Here is an 18530-nt window from a genome sequence, read left to right as displayed (position 1 = left end):
TTATGAGATTGTCTGACATATTTTCTTTTTTGCTGAACTGACCTTTCATCTATAATCTGCCAACCTTTATGTTTTATATGAAAAGTGTAAGCAGGGCAGCTGACAAATCTCCTGTTACTTGATGGCATTTTAGTTTTTTTCCAGACTAGATTAATTTGGAAGGCTCTGCAGTCAAGCTCCAAACTTCTTGGTATTTAAATAGCACCATTTTAACATTGTCAAAGAGGTGCTTTCTTTTATCCATTTTATTCAGATCAATCCATAAAAGTTGACCTGCCTGAATAAAAAACAAAACAAAACAAAACAAAAACAAACAAGGCCACAAACATTTATTCTAATATGGAAAAATTTTTGCTTTGAATGACCTGAAGAACTCTATCAACTAACCAGTTCCATCTTTCCCAAGGTATGATATATGTTCTACCAGTGATTTACAAGATTATTTTAGGTGGAATGGAGATGAGGTTTTGGCAAAATGTCAAATACTGTATGTTTTAAAAATACATATTTGGAAAAATACAGTGCAAGTAATGATACCAGGGGTGCGAAAAAAATGTATACACATGACTAGTATTCGTCTTTTGCTATCAGTATATATTTAGTATTACAATTTTAATACAGTTTTTCCCTTTCTTAAAATGTGTATACATTTTTGGTACCCTATGTATATAGCTTCGTTTTTCCATTTTATATGTGTATGTATGTATATATATATATATATATATATATATATATATATATATACATACATATATACATATACATATATATACATATATGTATATGTGTGTGTATATATATATATATATATATATATATATATATATAATATGAGATGATTTAAAGAAAAACATTGAGCAAATAATCATACAGATAATTCACAGATATGGCAAAGTGATGACTGTAGCAAGTGAATGAATAAAATGTGGGAAACTAGCCCATCAGTTCAGGTTAGAGCTATAGAACATATGTGAGAACATAGGCTCTTGAAGGCAACAATTAAGTCTTACTCTAATCTGTACCTTTTACTGTATCTGTATTGCCTAGTGGTGTCATGTCAATAGATGCTCACTGAAAAACTGAACGATAATGAAAGTCAATTGGGTCCTCACTGCTACTCTACAGTTCTAATCATCTCACACTCTTGCCACTGCCTATCCTCTAAGCAGCCATCACAAAACTTTTCCAGGTTTCTCCCTAGCTCCCATGCTCCTTTTGATTTCCCACTTGGCATATAATGTGCCCTCTAATCTCAAGGTAGCCTCTCTCTACTTCCTCCTGTTCACTTTCCTGTCTGCATCTGCTCATCTTTCTAATAATTGGCTTCTTAATCCCATTCCTCCCATTCCCACTGGCATTTTCTTTCTCAGACACTGCTCTTTGATATTTTGGGTCTTTCTCTCTCTCTCTTTAAGCTTCTTCCTTAGTGAGTTTATGTTTACCCATCCCAAGGAAACAAAATCAAGTAGCCCTTCACACACACACACACATAGACACCTCACATACAATCTTAAAACATCCCTAATTTTGCTTCTTTTTTGAGATGCTTCTTTTTATTTTTAAATTTCTGGAAAGAGGATTCCAGAAGCTTGCAGCTGGTAGGCGAAAGTCAGCCCACAGATATAGTATAGTTAGCCCTCAACTGTGGCTTGTTTTTTTTGTTTGTTTGTTTTTGTTTTAATTGAACTAACATTTAGAAATCAGGAGATACCACACAAAAAAATCTCTTGGTTTCTAGCTTCTTTTGGAAAATCAAAAGATCAGGCAATACTGACCTCCAGTGTACCACAGCCCTCCCACTCCCTATTACTTCTCACACCTGACCCACTTACCATATTTGTGTGGCCTGATGGGCCACTTCTACTAATAGTATCAGCAACTTAGAGACAAATGGTTGCTCAGAATTCACCCTGAACAACCTGGTTTCTGTTTCTATTCTCTTCCAAAAGCTTCTCTGGAATGTCGATTATAACCTTATAGCCAAAGCCAGGACTTTCTCTCAATTTTCATCTCCATTAATCACCCTAGAGTGACATCCTTGTCCTTTGAAGTACATATCCCCTTGATTATTTATGCTGTACTCTCCAGTTTTCCTCCTCCCTCTCTGGTAGTTTGTTTCCTCTCTTCTTCCTCAGCTCCCTTTCACAGCTGACTCCTTATACTCTCCCTCTTTATCTTTACTTCTATGGTGTATTATTTAATATATATATTTTTACTGTATGTGTCACATTTCTAGTCTTCATAATTCAATTTTTAAACGATTACAATTTAAACCATGGAGACAGCATGGGGCTAAGAGTGGGACTCAGCAGGCTTTGCCACGCGTTAGCTGCATGACCTTAGATGGAGTCTTTATGTTCGTTAAAGTGCATTAGCAAACAAGGGTAATAATTGCATTCACCTCATAGGTTGTGTTCAAGATAAAATGAGAAAAAGCTTCTAAACCACATGAATGGTCTGAAGTAAACAATTAGTGAATGTTAATTATTTTTATTCCATTGTTTTAGTTTTGCTTTTTGTATATGACTTGTCTTCCCCTGGACTGTGAGGTCTTTGAAGGCATGGATCATAGCTTGTGCTTCTTTTTTTGAGCCAGAGTACCCATTCAGTACCTTCCACATGGCAGGCACACAACTAGTGTTTATTGAGTAAGTGAAAGAATGAATGAACCTCTGCAAGATTTGCCAGGAGCTTCCTTATGAGAATTCCGGGAACTGAGCTTGTCATCTTGGGCTATGACATGGTTTAAACCAGCGTCACGCTGTTCCCCTAAAGTGTCTTGTTCTCTGCTCCCAAATCCAGTCTAACCAAATAATCTCCAACAAACTGGTTTTAAACTGTAGTTTCCTGAAACATAAATGGAGGGAAAATAATAATACTACCCCTAAAGTTTGGTGCGCGTTAAACAAGATACTGCATGTAAAGAACATATAGTTTCTAACACGTCACGATAATCACTCAGCAGTTGTGTTGTAATAATTATTATAATGATTACCCTTCCCGTGCAAACCCAGACACTTCTGTCAAGATAATTCTAACCTTGCAAAACGTTCCTTGAACACATCACTTCTTTCCTTTTTCTGTTGTCCAGCCACCCATGTCTTTTATTATTTACTGAATACCAAACAAAAATGTGCCAGGATTGGCTTCTCATTCACAATGAACAGTAAAATCTGTGATACATAAGATCCAGATTCTATTTCTCTGCAGAGTGACTACTCGTTTGGAATGCCCTAAATATATTCCTAGAATCTGATGGGGCTACTCTTCCATCGGTGGGTAGAGAGGAATCAAATGTTTAGAAAAGTTTAAGAATTTTCAGTATGCACATGTTTCATAGTTCCAAACGAATTTTAAGGCAGACACACAGAGAACTGTGTCAAGGTCAGACTTCCTTCTTTGTCAAATTCTAAACATTTAACATGTCACTTAAAGTGGCTCCCATGAATCACAGAACACGAACCCAGGAGGCTCCTCAGAGAGAGACCGATCTGATGATTGGAAAGCTGTGCTCTGCGAGCCTCCCACGGCTGGAGGAAGGCGACATGAAGAAAGAGACGAGGGAACAGGGGAGGGTCCGTTCCCATGTTCACCACAGCAATACTGCTTTCCTTTATTTGACAGTTTGGGGGGCAGTTTTCATTTGAAGAAAATTACCCCTGGCTTAAAAATATTTTTAAAAAAACCCATTGATTGATCTAATTCCATTTTAGTGATGAAGAAACTAAGGGCCAGGGAGATGCTACCACTCGTTAATCAAAGTTGCAGGCCACGTTTTGGCACAAGTGGGACAAGAATTGTACTTTTGTCTCAAGGTCTAGGCACTCTTTCAGGTAATTCCTAATTTTTAATAGTCTTATGAAGTCTGGCTCCAGACCTACCTCTTACATGAGTCCTCCTCATACCATTCCTCCAGCTACGGTGATCTTTCCTCTAATTCTAGGCAGCCATGGCCTCTTTTTGTTTATATCATGAAATAGAATCCCCATTTTAGATGTTTCTCTGGTTATGTCATGATTTCTCCTCCACAGGACATCAAGCAGTGTCAGCTCCACAAGATGACAACACGCATCCTGGCTCAATTAAGGCATTCCCCAAATGCTACTGTAGAGGTGGGTGTAATTTCTTCCCCACTAGCTCCCAGAAGAATTTGGGAGCCTACCCAAGGAAGGGAAGGTCACAGGCTTAAGAAGGAGAAAGATAAAAACACCTCTGCCCAACCTGATGCAGGGTCTAAGAATTTAAAAACAACATGGTTGGCTATATTACGAGAACTAAGAGGAGACTTGGACAGGAGAATGGAAGTTCAAGGTAATAAACCTAAATGCCTACAGGAACCAGATAGGTAAAACAAAATGTGAATTGGACTAAGTAGAAGTAATAGAGAGTAGTAAGGACTAGGGCATGTTTATTTTAAAACAAACATCTATGAGCACTGCTTTGGCCAAACAAGATTCCCTGGGTGTTTGTCCCTCCCCCACACATCACCAATAAAAGTTAATGTCCCTCAAAATTAAATATCATACAACTGCAACCTATTATTCTTCTATAAATCATTATAGATTGTATTCCTCTAGAAAACTCAAGTTCAGGTGAAACCAAAATCCAGGATCAATTCCAGAATAGTCCCTTTTCCAGGAATCTTTCTTGCCACCTGCTAGAAGATGGATCCTGCACCATACTCTTCATTCCACATGAATGGGAGTATGGGAAATAGGGCTAATGACAAATACCACTTTTCCCTTGCCCCATTTTTATCAGGGATCTGATAAGCTGTCTCCTATTTATTATGCTAAAATCAAGAGGAAAAAATGAAAAGCCCAGAGTACAACAGTCGTTCTTCATGAAGGAGAGCATCTCAAAGGAAGCATGGTTTGCGAGGTCTCTTGGGTAAAAGAAAACTTAGCTGTCGAAAGGTGACAAATTTCAAGATCGCCAATCCCTATGCCCCCTCCGCTCCAAGCTTCTAAATCATAGACTTTGAAAATAAATGAGGAAACCCAAACTGTTTGTGGCACAACACTCATTACATAAAACTCACTATGGACCAAGAAGAAAACAACGTAGAGATGACAAGGCAGAGGGAGAACCTGCTATGCCTCTCAGACGCCCAGGAAAATCAAACTCACAAGGCACAGCCTTCGGGCTCACTTCCCCTTGCCAATGCACTAGAAAACAAACTCACTTTCTGAGATTAAAAAGAATAAAACAGATATAGGGTCGGATCTATCATTATGGGATGTTTCTAAGAGATATACCTACAATCGCATTTCTGAAATCTTCAGCCTGCGTGGGGCAGAGCCAGGGGCCTGTTTTTAGAACACTGTTCCCTAAAGCTAGTGTTATAAAGGGACCTTGTTATACCGCCAAGGTAGATGAAAGAAGACATTTCTTTCTCTGTTTAAAATTATTATATTTTTAATATTTTGACTGACAGAAATGAAAATGTACAAACTCTTGAAGTCCCCTATATTCCACTGAGGACTGAGTAAGAATAACTTGGGCTTGAAAATTGGCCAAGCAGAAAATTTTGCAGGAGGACGAAAAGAAGAAGAAAAAAAAAGAAAAAATAGTGCCTATAAGGATGATGGACTCTGAGGCTGTGGGATGGACTAAGGAGATATGTCATGTAAATCCCTTCACTGACAATTACTGGGGGCTAATAGCAGAGAAGGCTGAGTCCACCCTGGAGATAGGGAGAGGGCTCTCTCAGCTATAAACAGGCAGAGCCCACCTTTCCCTTCTAGAACCTAGAAAAATGCTTGGCACTTAGTTGGTGCCCACCGCCTATTTGTTAAATGAATAAATGAACCTATAGCAATCCCTCTCGGCTCCACGGCTTGCACTCACTTGCCTGGGCTGCAAAGCCCCCAGAAACATTCAATCAGGGCAAGCTCTGTCTCTGACCTCAGTCTGTCCCCCGTCAGGCTCCATTAATTTTCACAAGTCCTGACAGCTCTAACGTTAATACTCACACTTGCTGATGGAGCCACACAGCAGGTTCAGACTGCTACCTTCTCCTCTGAAACTCATGCATTAGGGTTTCTTCCATGCTTGCAATGGGAAACCAAGTCTAAGAAATATTAAACACAGAAAACTATATTACAATAATGTCAGGACTAAGCCAGAAACCCAGGAGAAAGTAAGGAATGCTGAGTGAAAGCCCCGTGGTCCGCAGCAGGAGTTAGGGATAGGTAAGAAACCACAGCTGAAATGCTTCCTCCTCCATTAAAAGAATCCGAAGGCTGTGTTGATAAGCCTTGGTAAATGTTATAAGCTTCATCTACACAAAGGAGACAAGAATCCATCCCCTACCCAGGAGCAGACCCCCTCTGGACCTGAGTAGTCACATAACTAAGAAGTGTAAACCATGAGGAAACATGCCACTAGTACCCATAATTATCAGGGACCTGAAAACAGCTCAGAGATATTTGATTGTCGCTCAGCAGCAATTTGTTTGTGTGCACTCCTGTCTGAATCGTAACCTTATTCCAACATAACTTTCTGTGACTTAAATACACACACACATCATTCATGCTCATATATTTTAAAGGACAACCATTAGGTAGTAAAAATGAATGACGATATCCTCTCCGTTTCCCAAACAAGTATCTCTAAGTTGCCCCCCAGACCAACGTGGCAATGCTGTACCTGGAAGCTGTGGTGGTAACTGTCCACAGCAGTGCAGTTCCAATTATACCTGAGTACTACCATCTGGCTGGACAACTGGAACCACAACTAGTCTCCTCACTGTTTATTTTGTCCAACCCCTTCCTTACAAATGAGGGCTTTGCCTTGTTGAGAAAGATTTCTATCCCACACAACAAATGCAATCTGAACAATCAGACTATCCCCTAAGGACTCAACCTACTTCCTCAACCTTCAGAAAACTGGATCCACATCAGGGTTCCACTGGAGAGTCACAAGAAGAATTGGTAAAGACATTGTCAAGTGTGATCCTGACCAACTGTGTACACGTTCACATCAGTGAAATGTATTAGAAAGTAGGACTATAAGGCATGATGAAAAACGATCAGGGGCTTTGGAGTCAGAAAGATGTGAGACCAAGTTTTTGGTTCAGTCACTTGTTACCTGTGAAACTCAAACTCAGAACATGCTATTTAACCTACCCATCACTCACCAGAAAACATGATGGCAATTGTACAACCTGCATTACAGAGTGGATGGAGTAAGATCAGTGAAGAACACAAACCAGACACATAAAAGCTGACTGTTATTATTACTTTTTTATCTTGTCCTCTGTTTTGCACTGTAATTTCATTCAGGATAAAGGGTCTATCTCCTACTTCCTACCACCTTAGAAGAGTATTCAAATCCATATCTTTAATAAACGAGCAGTGTTAACTGACAAAGTCTATGGTGAGCTGAAGAATACGTTACCTTATCTCCGCAAAGCCTTTAAAAAGCAACTGAGAAAAGATGTTCCTTCCAGGAATAGTTATAATACAAGTGGCAATTATTCTATGAATAATTAGAGGAACAAATGCAAATCTTATGTGTTTGCATTTTAAACCAATAAATATGGTGAAAATCAAATTAAGTAAAGATAACACAGGTATAAAGTCCCTATTCTTTAAAGGAAATTAACGATTTTGAGGCTTTTTTTATTCTCTCCCCACTTTAACCCTGCAAATAGTAACAAAACATCTTTTTGTAATAATGACTATTTTATTTTTTTGCATGATGAAACAAGGTTTGGGCAGATGAATGCAGGACTTCAATGTGCAACAATTCCAAGAGCCTGGCTCACCAAAGCCGCAACAGAGCCTTGACAATGGAAATAAAATCTCTGCCTTAACAGTGCCGCTGGGGGTAGATGAAAATGGTCTTCTAGAACTTGATTAAAACTAAATTGAAAAAGAACATATTTGGCTAATATCACATTAGACTAAAATATAGAAATGAACCCTAATACTCTTGAAATCTAATAAGAAAAAGCCATCTCAATTTCCAAACTTTCAAAAGCATCTTCTTTAAATGCATCACAGATCAATTTACATGGTACTTTTGCCAATAAGCAAAACCAAATCACAGGTTCCAATTGGCTTATATTGGAAAGTGTGAGAGCAAATGCTAGAAAATGCAATTACTGCAAACAAACTCCATTTTCTCCTCTCTGAAGGGAATTTCAGAGAATATTTTATTGCCATCAAATAATATTTCAGAAGGCATCAATACACAATTCTATTTTCTTTTCAGAGTCCCCACTCACTGTATAATCTAATCCACTCTACAGAATATCTTGAAATTTAGAGAAGAGCCTACTAAAGGGAATATTACCTTGCACACAAATCCTATGTCAATTTTAATAATGTTCACCCTGGACAGGAAGCTGCACAGAGCAAAATTTAGGATCCAATAAAATTGACTTTTCCCATTTTATAACTCAAAATTTTAATGAAGCATTTCAAGAATAAAATTTTAAAAGAAATCCTTCAGGGAAGTTTATTTTGATCAATAGTGACAGCAATGAGATGGAGGGAATGGAGACCACATTCATTTCCTTTTCCATTTTTGCTTCTCCTCCACCCATCAACTGGCAAAATTTTCTAATAAAAACTCCAGATAATCAGAAGCTACAAAGCAGACTTCCTGGGGGGTGGGGGTTGGGGTGTGTGAAATCATGAAGTCTCCTACTGATAAGGTATCAGATGCACTGAAACAACAGTTCCAACAATCTCTGATCTCTTCCTTGGGAACAGCTTTGTGGCCTAATGCCACCAGTCTCCCCTCTGGAATGAAGTAGTACAAAGTAGTACTATAATTCCTCAGGAAGAACGGATTTCTACAAAGTCCATCATGGCCCTTGGGGCCTGAGGTTCCAGGAAGTTAATTTGGAGATCACTTGACTTTCCACATTTTTATTCCTTACCCATATGTTATGGTCTGAATGTTTCTGTCCCCTAAAATTCATGTTGAAATCCTAATCCTCAGTGTGATGGTATTTGGAAGTGGGGCCTTTGGGAGGTGATTAGGTTATGAGGGTGGAGCCCCCATGAATGGGATTAGTGCCCTTATAAATGAGACTGACAGAGCTCCCTATCCCCTTCCACCACATAAAGAAACAACAAGAAAGCACCATCCATGAACCAGGAAGTGGGCCTCACCAAAATGCAACCATGCTGGTGCCTTAATTTTGGACTTCCCAGCCTCCAGAACTGTGAGAAATAATTTCTATTGTGTATAAGCCACCCAGTTTATGGTATTTTGTCAGAACAGCCTGAATGGACTAAAACATCATAGTTTTCTAGATGACCTAACTTTCTAGATTTCTAGAGATCTAACTCCAGGCATCTTAAAGCTACAGTTCAAGAGAGAAATTTACACTATGTCTTCCTAATCCATTTGATCTCATAAGTGGTATGTTAAAAGTATCAGGTGTTCTTTAAAGCTCTCTATTAAATGATTCAATTAAACATTTTAAGAAATCCAGATAATCAGACTGCAGTTGGAGAACATACCCTGTTTGCTGAACACTGTTCTCACAAGACATTAAAATAAGAGAGACAGAGAGAGGGGGGATGGGGAGGGAGAGGAGGGGAGGGGAGAGGAGAGAAGGGGAGGGGAGGGGAGGGAAGAAGAGAGGTGGTATTGCTCTGTGAGGGTCCCTGTTGCTAGACATTTGAAGTCAGATGAATACACACTGCTTTAACCTTAAACTGTTCATCAAAACACACATCCATTTCTCTTCCTTATCATACACATCCATCCCCTCTGACAAAAAGTGGGTTTCCTCTAACTTTTGGTTTTCTTCCTTTATCGGCTGAATTGTGTCCCCCTAAAATTCATATGTTGAAGCTCTTACGCTCAGTACCTCAAATATGTGACTGTATTTGAAGATGGGGACCTTAAAGAGGTGATTAAGTTAAAATGAGGCCATAAGGATGAGCCCTAATCCAATTTGACTGGTGTCTTATAAGAAGAAAAAATATGGACACACAAAGACGGGTATCAGAAATGTGTATGCACAGAGGAAAGACCATCTGAGGACACAGCAAGAAGGCAGCTGTCTGCAAACCAAGGAGAAAGGACTTAGGAGAAACCAACCGACACCTTTTACTTGAACTTCTAGCCTGTGAGAAAATAAACTTCTGTTTAAACCACCCAGTCTGTGGCATTTTGCCGTGGCAGTTCAAGTAAATGAATACACCTTCCTATAAGGCAGGCTTTACTTAATTCCTCCTACATACCAAAGCTGAGGTGATCTTATCCTAATATAAATCTCATCATATGTATTCCTTAAGTACATTTTATATACTCAGCCACTTTAAAATCTTCCTAGATTCCCTCTATTACTGTCCACAGACAAAGGGCCAAACTCCCTCTGTGGTGTGTGCAACTTTGGGGATCTGGCCCCCACCCGCCACTCCTCCATTCCTACCTTGGGCAGCTCTGAGCTTGCAGTTCATCGAATGAGAATTTGTCTACAAATTCTCTACAGGGCTCTTTTTCCCACTTGACTATGTAACTCAGGAAGGCCTGACTGTATCCTACTTATCTTTGCATACCCAGCAGGCTTCAATAATTATTTATCAAATGAATGAATAAGAAATAATTTTATCCTGGCTAAGAGTCATGTGGATGTGGGCAGTTAGTACCTCACTTTTAGATTCCAGATGGCCTGAAAGTGTCACAAACCCTATTTTTATTTTATCCTAGGATGGCAAGCTATACTATTCATTTGCAATTGAGAAACTACATCTGATTCTAAAAATCTGTTATCAGGGGACTTTTTCTTGGGGAACACAGATGGAAACAAAGATAGTGGCTTACAATAATAACTCAATGTTGTTGAATGAGTGAACAAATGAATGAATAAATGAATAGATGAACTATGCACAGCACGCAAATAATGTGTTTCAATTTCAGAAGAGAAGGGAATTACTGTTGTTGCCTGGTTGACATTACTCACTTAAAGATTTTTACAGCCTTTGTTCCCAGAATTGGGTAGCTCGGAGGAGATAATCAATAGTGGAGTTAATGGAATAGCCATTCATTATTTGAGGAAGATGCCTGTATTTCCACTTCATCGTATCCCTTCATCTGAAAGGTTTCACCCCTAGGCTTCTCAGGCAAACCACTGCTGTTTTGACAGCTGGCTTTGTGGAGGCCCCTCTTTACAAATGAGCCTACTGCCCAGGCCAAACAGGACATGCGTGTGCATCTTCTCAGGCCCCCAGGTCGCTGGGTCAGATGAAAGAATCCACGTTAACAAACTTACAGGGCTAGCTTTTTCCTTTTGCTTCCAACAGAAAATTCAAGAGGCAGCAGGACGCCCCTGACCTCTCATTCTCTAATTCCAGGCTCTCTGACATTCCACCCTAGGAGAGTCTTCTGAGAACAGAATCATTCTTTCTAGGGACTGGGAAACGAAGAAGCAGCAAGGCTGTATGACACTTCTAAGGTCACCCAATGAGTTAGCTACAAGGGGGGACTTCTGTTTTTGCAGCCCAATGCTCTCCGCCTTTGTCATATCGTGGAATTACACACTCAGAGATTTTGAGTCGAAGATAGTTTAAATGATTTGCTTTACAGATCAGGAAATTTAGGTTCAGAGAAACTGAGAGGTTTTGCTGAAGACTGTGCCTATAATCATGAATCCTGACTCCTGAAATCAATCTGCCACTACCTGCAAGTCCCATCCAACAACCCCCCAGGACGTATGGCCACTGATTTCTCCATATCTCACAGACACTCAGGACTGCTCAAGTTCATGGTTGGGGTACTCTTTCCCGTTCTTTTTAAAATCGCTACTGTTATAGTTTAAAACCATTTTCTCTCACTTGACCCATGGAAGGCATCTGTTTAGCAAACTTAACTGTGAGCTCACATCAAGAGTAACTTAAGATAACAGAAATGACCTCTCTGGATCCAGCCATTGTCCTTCCAAACTCTCCTCCTGTCTCAGACATTATTACTGAGGGGCCTTTGATAAAATTCAATGGTAAAGGTCTTCCATGAGGCCAACACCTCAAATTTTACTTACTTTTTTCCATCAGTACCTAGGGGGTTGTTTGCTCTCTCTTGGTCAATATGGCTCCTCCTTTTCATCTCAAATACTTAGGTGGTTTCTCAAGGTTCTGAGCAAAAGATTTGCTAGACAGATACCTTTTTATAATACACAGGCTCATCTGAACCATGGTATTTCATTTCTGTCTGTCTCTGAAATACCAGCATTTTTCGCTAGGATTATTTTCCTCAGAGTGGAAGGTGAGGCCAGGATCACTGATTTTTAAGTGCTGAGAATCGAGGTCAAATGTTTTGAAAAAGACTACTTTTATTATTATTATTTTTAATGAATTTCTTCAGAGTGTTTTGGCTAGAAACTGGAGATTAAATACGTTAGTAGAAAAAGAAGGGATTTTTACAAGGTCTAACATAATTCTCCACAACTGAGAATTCCAACCACTTCTATTCAAACCCATCCAAAGCTTGTGAAGTTGATTCTTTACTAGGAAGGTCTGGCCAGATTTCAATGCTTTGGGTTAAACTGTTCTTACTTTTTAACATTGTCTTGTGGCATTTCACTTTTAACTCCACATTCTCAGATTCACCCACTTTGTGGTTTCCTTTTCCTTTCAGCTCATTTCAAAGCTCTTGCAAAGTCAGGTCACAACCTAATTTTCTAATCCAGCAGCCTTGGGGAAAAGAAATCTTATTAGATCCCATTAAATCTCATTAGATTTCTGACCCTCTCGAAAGTCAAGATGCGATTTGATAATGAAATAGGGTCCCAGAATGCCCATGGAATGATCATAGTCTTTCTACAACATTCAACAACTATTCCCTGGGGCCCAAGGGTAAGACTGGCAGTGTGCTGGGTTCTGGCTGGGAATATAACGAATGCACAAAACAGAAAAGGGTTTCTGCCCTTAGGAAGCCTATACTCAGCTGGGAGCACCAGATAATAAAGAAGTAAATATCTACTAACAAAACACAGATTAAGGTAATTGCTAGGAAGGGAATTAGTAGGTGCTATGAAAGAAGAGTAATAGAAGAAATTTACTGAGATAGGGTGATCAATGAAGGTGTCTTCCAGGGGGATCAGTCAATATTTTCAGTCTGCCCAACCTTTTATCAATAATCAGTTAAGATATGCAAGAAACAGACTTCCCTGGTTATGTGTAACATACCGTAATAAGGAGGCAGGAAGCACGTACACACACACAGATGAGAACACACACACACACGTTTAGAACAGTATTCAAGCGAAAAAGGAATATTGTCGAGGAAAAGGAAAAGAGAAAATAGAAAATTTTCAAGATGAAACTAGCAAACAGTTAATAAATAGGGCATTTTTAAGCATTAAAATTTTGATTATCTCATGGTTATCTCAGGCAGTAGCCAAGCCATGTCACGGTGGATATCCCTTAAAATACAACAAGTCACACCAAATGAACTCCATTTTAGGAAAACAGTAGGCTCTCTACGGTATCATGAAAAGCTATTTCATTACCAGATTCATAAAGTAGACACTGTTGCTGGTTTACTCCAATCCTCACCCGGCTGTCCACGATAGTAGAGCCCCCAGTTTCCTTCATGTATTCATTCCCCCTGGGAAGCCATGTGCTCAAGAAATGTGTGCCTCTTCTTAGACCCAGGTGAGTGGATCTTGATTAATCAGTAATTCTATTTCGTTTGCCAATGACTGGTTTAAAGGCATTCATGTCACCCAATCCTACTCAATGAGACAGGAGGGGCTGTCTGCTGAAGGGCTTCTAGAAAATGGTCGCTGACTACACAGACAGATAATACAAAGAGAGAATGGCCCTCTCTTTCCATTAAATATTGTCATGTCTTCATGCCAAGTCTAGAACTTCAAAAGTCACTCTCCAACCTTAGGGGCAAGGTTAACATGTGAGAGTAGGAGACAAGAATATCGAAAGAACTTGAGTTCCTGATAATCATCATTGGGTCCTGGAATTACCAGATCCTGCAAAATGCTTTACTCCTCCCAGCCTACTTCTTTTATGAGATGATAGATCCCTTGTTTTTTAAGCCATTTTGTTTCTTCCAACCAAATCCTCCTCACTGATTTAATGCATTATGTTTACACTTAAATACGCTTAATAAATAAAATAATGTTTCTCCCACACAATGCTATTTGTATCCCTTCCACTCCTCCTTACAACCTAGTAAGAGATCCTGAATCGTGATTTGCTGCCTCTGGCAAGGATGCTCAGAGTCCCTGTAAATAAATGGAATGACGATGACAATTATGAGGTTCAAAACCAACACAAATAACATTTACCCTCTGTCCTACAAAAACTTTATGCACCAATCGACCGAATCCTCCCTTACAACAATCTATGAACTAAGAACAATTACCCTGTTTTGCAGGTGTGGTAACTGAAGTGCACAGAGGTCACGATGGAAAGGAATGACATCATTAAGGGTAACGAGAGCGTGCAGAATAGATCCCTGAATTTGATAGTGTATACTGTCAAAAGCAAGGACAGCGCATTGAACTGGCAGGAAAGCCACAGAAGAGCTCACTAAAGATCCAACTACTCGGACCCACCAGTAGAGAACCTGATTCAATAGGCCTGAGCTAGATTCCAGGAATCTGAATTTCTAACCACCTGCCTGAGAAGCAGTCAGGTTTAGGAGCTGGAACTTGAAACCAGAGAAAATTGAGCTGCCCAAGATTTAGGGGGCATAACAGGGTACACTGAATTGATCTAGTGATTCCTTTTCAAGTAAGAATGCAAAATGCTTCAAAAATTAACTCCCATCAGAGAGGTTAAGTAACCTTAATTCTTTATAGATTAAGATTTAAAGTTAACTTGTGTCCTAAATCCTACAGGACACAGAGTTGTGTGTGTTTTCTTGTCTTCTTGACTGCCTGATTCATATACTAGCCCCAACTTGCCTCACAGATATGCCCAGAACTTCCTGCAACAGATATGGAACGGCCTACAATGTGAGAGAAACTTAAACGACCCACCAACCCAAGGTCACAGTCATTTTGGAAACTTGCTAAAACAGATGCTTGAAAGTCTGGATTGACACAAAGAGTTAAGATATATTTTCACTATGGCATTAGTCTGTCTACCACAGTCAGAGAGCACAAATGTGACCAAAGATGAATGATACTAAATTGAACTGCAAATGCATGGTATATGAGTAACTAGCTCCCCATCCTACATCATGGCAGCCATTGCTAATCAATCATAACATCTATCCCACTGAGTCTGGATGTGGCATGAAGATTCTTCTTAAGAAAATACTTCAGGGCTGAAACTCCCTCAGAACATGAATAAAAATTAAGATCCCTCACTACTAGGAGGAAAAAAATGCAATATATATATTGCATTCATTTCCCAGACCCTCCTGTGGTACATCCAAGACGTAAGATTTCTATAGCTCCTCATTTCTTGTTCATAAAAGGCACTTGGATAAATGTTTGCTGAATATAATTTGTTTTTTTCCCTGCTACTTTGGCCAAAGGATTCAGCATTTCCCCAACACGAATATTAAACTCATCAGAGCCTGTGAAGCACTGGAACCAAAACAGTTAATTAGCAAGTCACCAAGACTGTAGCAAGAAGTGGGAGGCATGGCTTAGGAAGCTGCCCATTTTTCTTGTAATACAGAAAATAAAGACAGTAATTCTAAGAACATTTATTAACCCCCCAGTATGGGTAATTGCCATCAGATGTGGGTCTGTGGGTCTTGCATTAACATAAGCTACTGCATCTTGGTTTTTCAATGGCATAGTAATGCCCATGATACTTCAGATAAGTGCTAACGCTGGAGTTTTGAGAACGAAGCCCTGTGTCCAGCAAATGGTTTTAAAAGAATTTCACTTTCAATGGTTCCTTGCCCAGAAGAAATTTATTTTATGCGAAAAAAAAGTACGAAAGAAAACAAGGAGGCATTCAATTGAGCAAGCATTTTCTTAACTCATTTTCAGCTAATCTCTTACATTCACCAACATTTTCTCCAATGGGTGAAACCATAGAAAGAGACTTTGTATGGTTTGGCTGTATGCTCCATTCTATATTGGTGGATGACCTGAAATAATGGGATGGCGATAAAACAAAAAAAGAAAGGCTTTATGATAGTCAGGACACGCCAACCAATTTTAAATTGAATTATACAGCCTGCTAATCTTTACGATGGGATAAAATTTCTTTCAACATTATGCATTATATACTAAAATTTGCAGGGCTTCTCCGTCCCTACTTCTTGAGCTAAGAGCCCCCCCCCCCACAGACACACTTCCCCAATGATAAAGCTTCTCTTTGACCCCCAAAAGCATTGTTCCTGCTGACTGGGAAGGCAGGACACAGCTTGTGCCAGATTTCATTTTTATAGCTATTGTTAGTTGGTGTGCATCTATATTTCACACTAGGGTATACACAAACAGTATTATGAACACTGGGCATGTGTTCTTAATACCACAGGTACACATTTGTAAAGAAAGGATCGATTCAAGCATACACATATGGTAAAAGAAAATTTTCAAACACACGATACTGAGGAGCTTTGTTAAATTTTAATAACGGATGTGTAGAACACTGTATACTGCATATTTGATGAAGTGGGCACACTTCTGAAATGCTGAACTCTCCAGGTCTGGAATGGTAGTAACCCCACAGAAGTAGGAGCCTGTTTGTCTGGACTGTGTTCTTGCCCATTTGGTGTGTTTCTCTCTTTAGGTGATGGAGCAGGGTGCCAAGGCGAGAGGAAAGAGCTTGTTGTATAAGTATGGATGAGCTCAGATTTCAGCCCCTCCAACCTTGATAAAGACAACTAAGAGAGAATGGCAAGACCTCCCTTAATGAGTTGCCTGATCCTTCTTCCTCCATCTCTCACAGAAAAAGGAGTTTCCAAATTTACTTTACTAAAACCATGTATAAAATATTTCTAGGAGATACAACTCTTCTTAAAAGTTAAGCTCCTTCCCTATCTGACTCTGTGATGCATTTTGGCTTATTAATGATAAAAATGAAAGACACACCCGTATACACTGACTTGTGGACAAACCCATGTTCCCTATCACTGAGGGATATCTATGACTTTTTATTTTTTAGCATTTGCAAGGCAGGTAGAGACCAGATATAAGAATAAAAACTTAGATCTGAGAATTACTGTAAGAGTGTATAGCAAATTATGAGTTACAGAACAACGACCAGAAACCACACATAGTTTCTGTTTTAAATCTCTCTAGAAATCCTAGACACTCTTTAAACTGACACTCTCAGTCCCTCTGAGACACACAGTGACTGCTGCACACAGTATACTAACTAATGACAGTCACAATTATCCCTGGTGACATCTACGCACTTCTGCTCCCATTTATCGCATCCCAGAGCCATTTGCATTTATCCCCGAACTAGTTTATGTCAGCTGTACTTTGTACCCTAATTATTTAATGTGATTGTATATGACTTAAAATGACTAAATATGAACATTAAAAGAGTGCATACATTTACTGTTTCATAAAGAGTAAGTGGCACCATTTTAAAAAGTAGGGAGAAGTCATAAAAATCTAAAAGTATTCTGCATTCAAATTGTTTCTCAAGCATCTTTACATTCTGACTCTCCAATAAATAAAGTCGAAGTGTGATAAATACGATACATTTCAGATAAAGATGATGAATTATGTGTGTAATTTACCTAAGAAAGACAGTGCTGATTTCTAATCCCCGTTGAACAAAGACGACTTCGGCACTACTTCAGAAAACAGGCTAAAAACATGCACATCTGTATGCTCGAAGTTATAATAAAAAAAATATTTTGCTACATGTTTATTAATGTTATGGGTGCCCACTTTAGCTGCCTTTTTGATGAATTCTGTACTTTTCAGGGCCTGTCACCCTGGATTAGGGGACCCCCGCTGGAGGAGGAGTCACGTAAGCACATGCTGTGGTTGTGAAGGTGGAAGGGATGGTTTTCATCACCTCTACCCCTGATGTGACCTCATCAAGAGCAAAACATCCAGGAGCAAAAGCTCTACCTGCACTCCCAAAGACATACATGTCGTTTTGGTTTCTACCTATTTTTATAGGAGAACCCTAAGTGCCCTCATTGTCACAGTGCTAAATATACAAGTTTAAAGACTCATTTGTCAATTCATATGTAAGCCATTTTCAGGCTTTGTGGTTACAATGCTTTTTGAATACAGGCTTTCTATGATGAAAAGATGCATAAAATAAAGAATATAAAATATGCAATGAAAATATCAGTTTGGTTTCCTAAATCCCCAAGAACCTCGTAAATTACAGCTAACTAAACTAGCATTCCTACCAGTAGCACTAGTCCTACCAGGCCACCCCCACCACCATAACCAGCACTATAAGCTCTTATTGGAATAAATGCATATGGCTTTGATGTACTGACAGCCTGACAAGCACTGAATCACAGACGACTGCGTAATATGAAATAATTGAGAGACAGTGAGTGAAGAACTACACAACCTCCTTCTCAACATTTTACAGAGAAATCAGAACTTCAGAGACTGTATATTTTTTCAGTCCTCACAGGAAAGTTTAGTCTTCTTA

General features: G+C 39.3%; 1 protein-coding gene across 7 annotated transcripts in view; it reads right to left on the bottom strand.

Moving 5' to 3' along the window:
* The window catches only part of MPPED2 (metallophosphoesterase domain containing 2), a 162286-nt gene that overhangs the window by 80630 nt on the left and 63126 nt on the right, over window positions 1–18530 (bottom strand). Inside the window, exon 2 of one of the 7 annotated variants that reach the window (XM_081063661.1) lies at window positions 5976–6073. The exons of the other annotated variants lie outside the window; for them this stretch is intronic. The gene's annotated coding sequence lies outside the window, so the exon portion shown is untranslated. The remainder of the gene's footprint in view (window positions 1–5975; window positions 6074–18530) is intronic. 7 annotated transcript variants of the gene reach the window in all.

Source organism: Rhinolophus hipposideros, assembly GCF_964194185.1.
Source record: "Rhinolophus hipposideros genome assembly, chromosome: 10".
Lineage (NCBI taxonomy): Eukaryota > Metazoa > Chordata > Mammalia > Chiroptera > Rhinolophidae > Rhinolophus > Rhinolophus hipposideros.
This window is presented reverse-complemented; position numbering and strand designations above follow the sequence as displayed.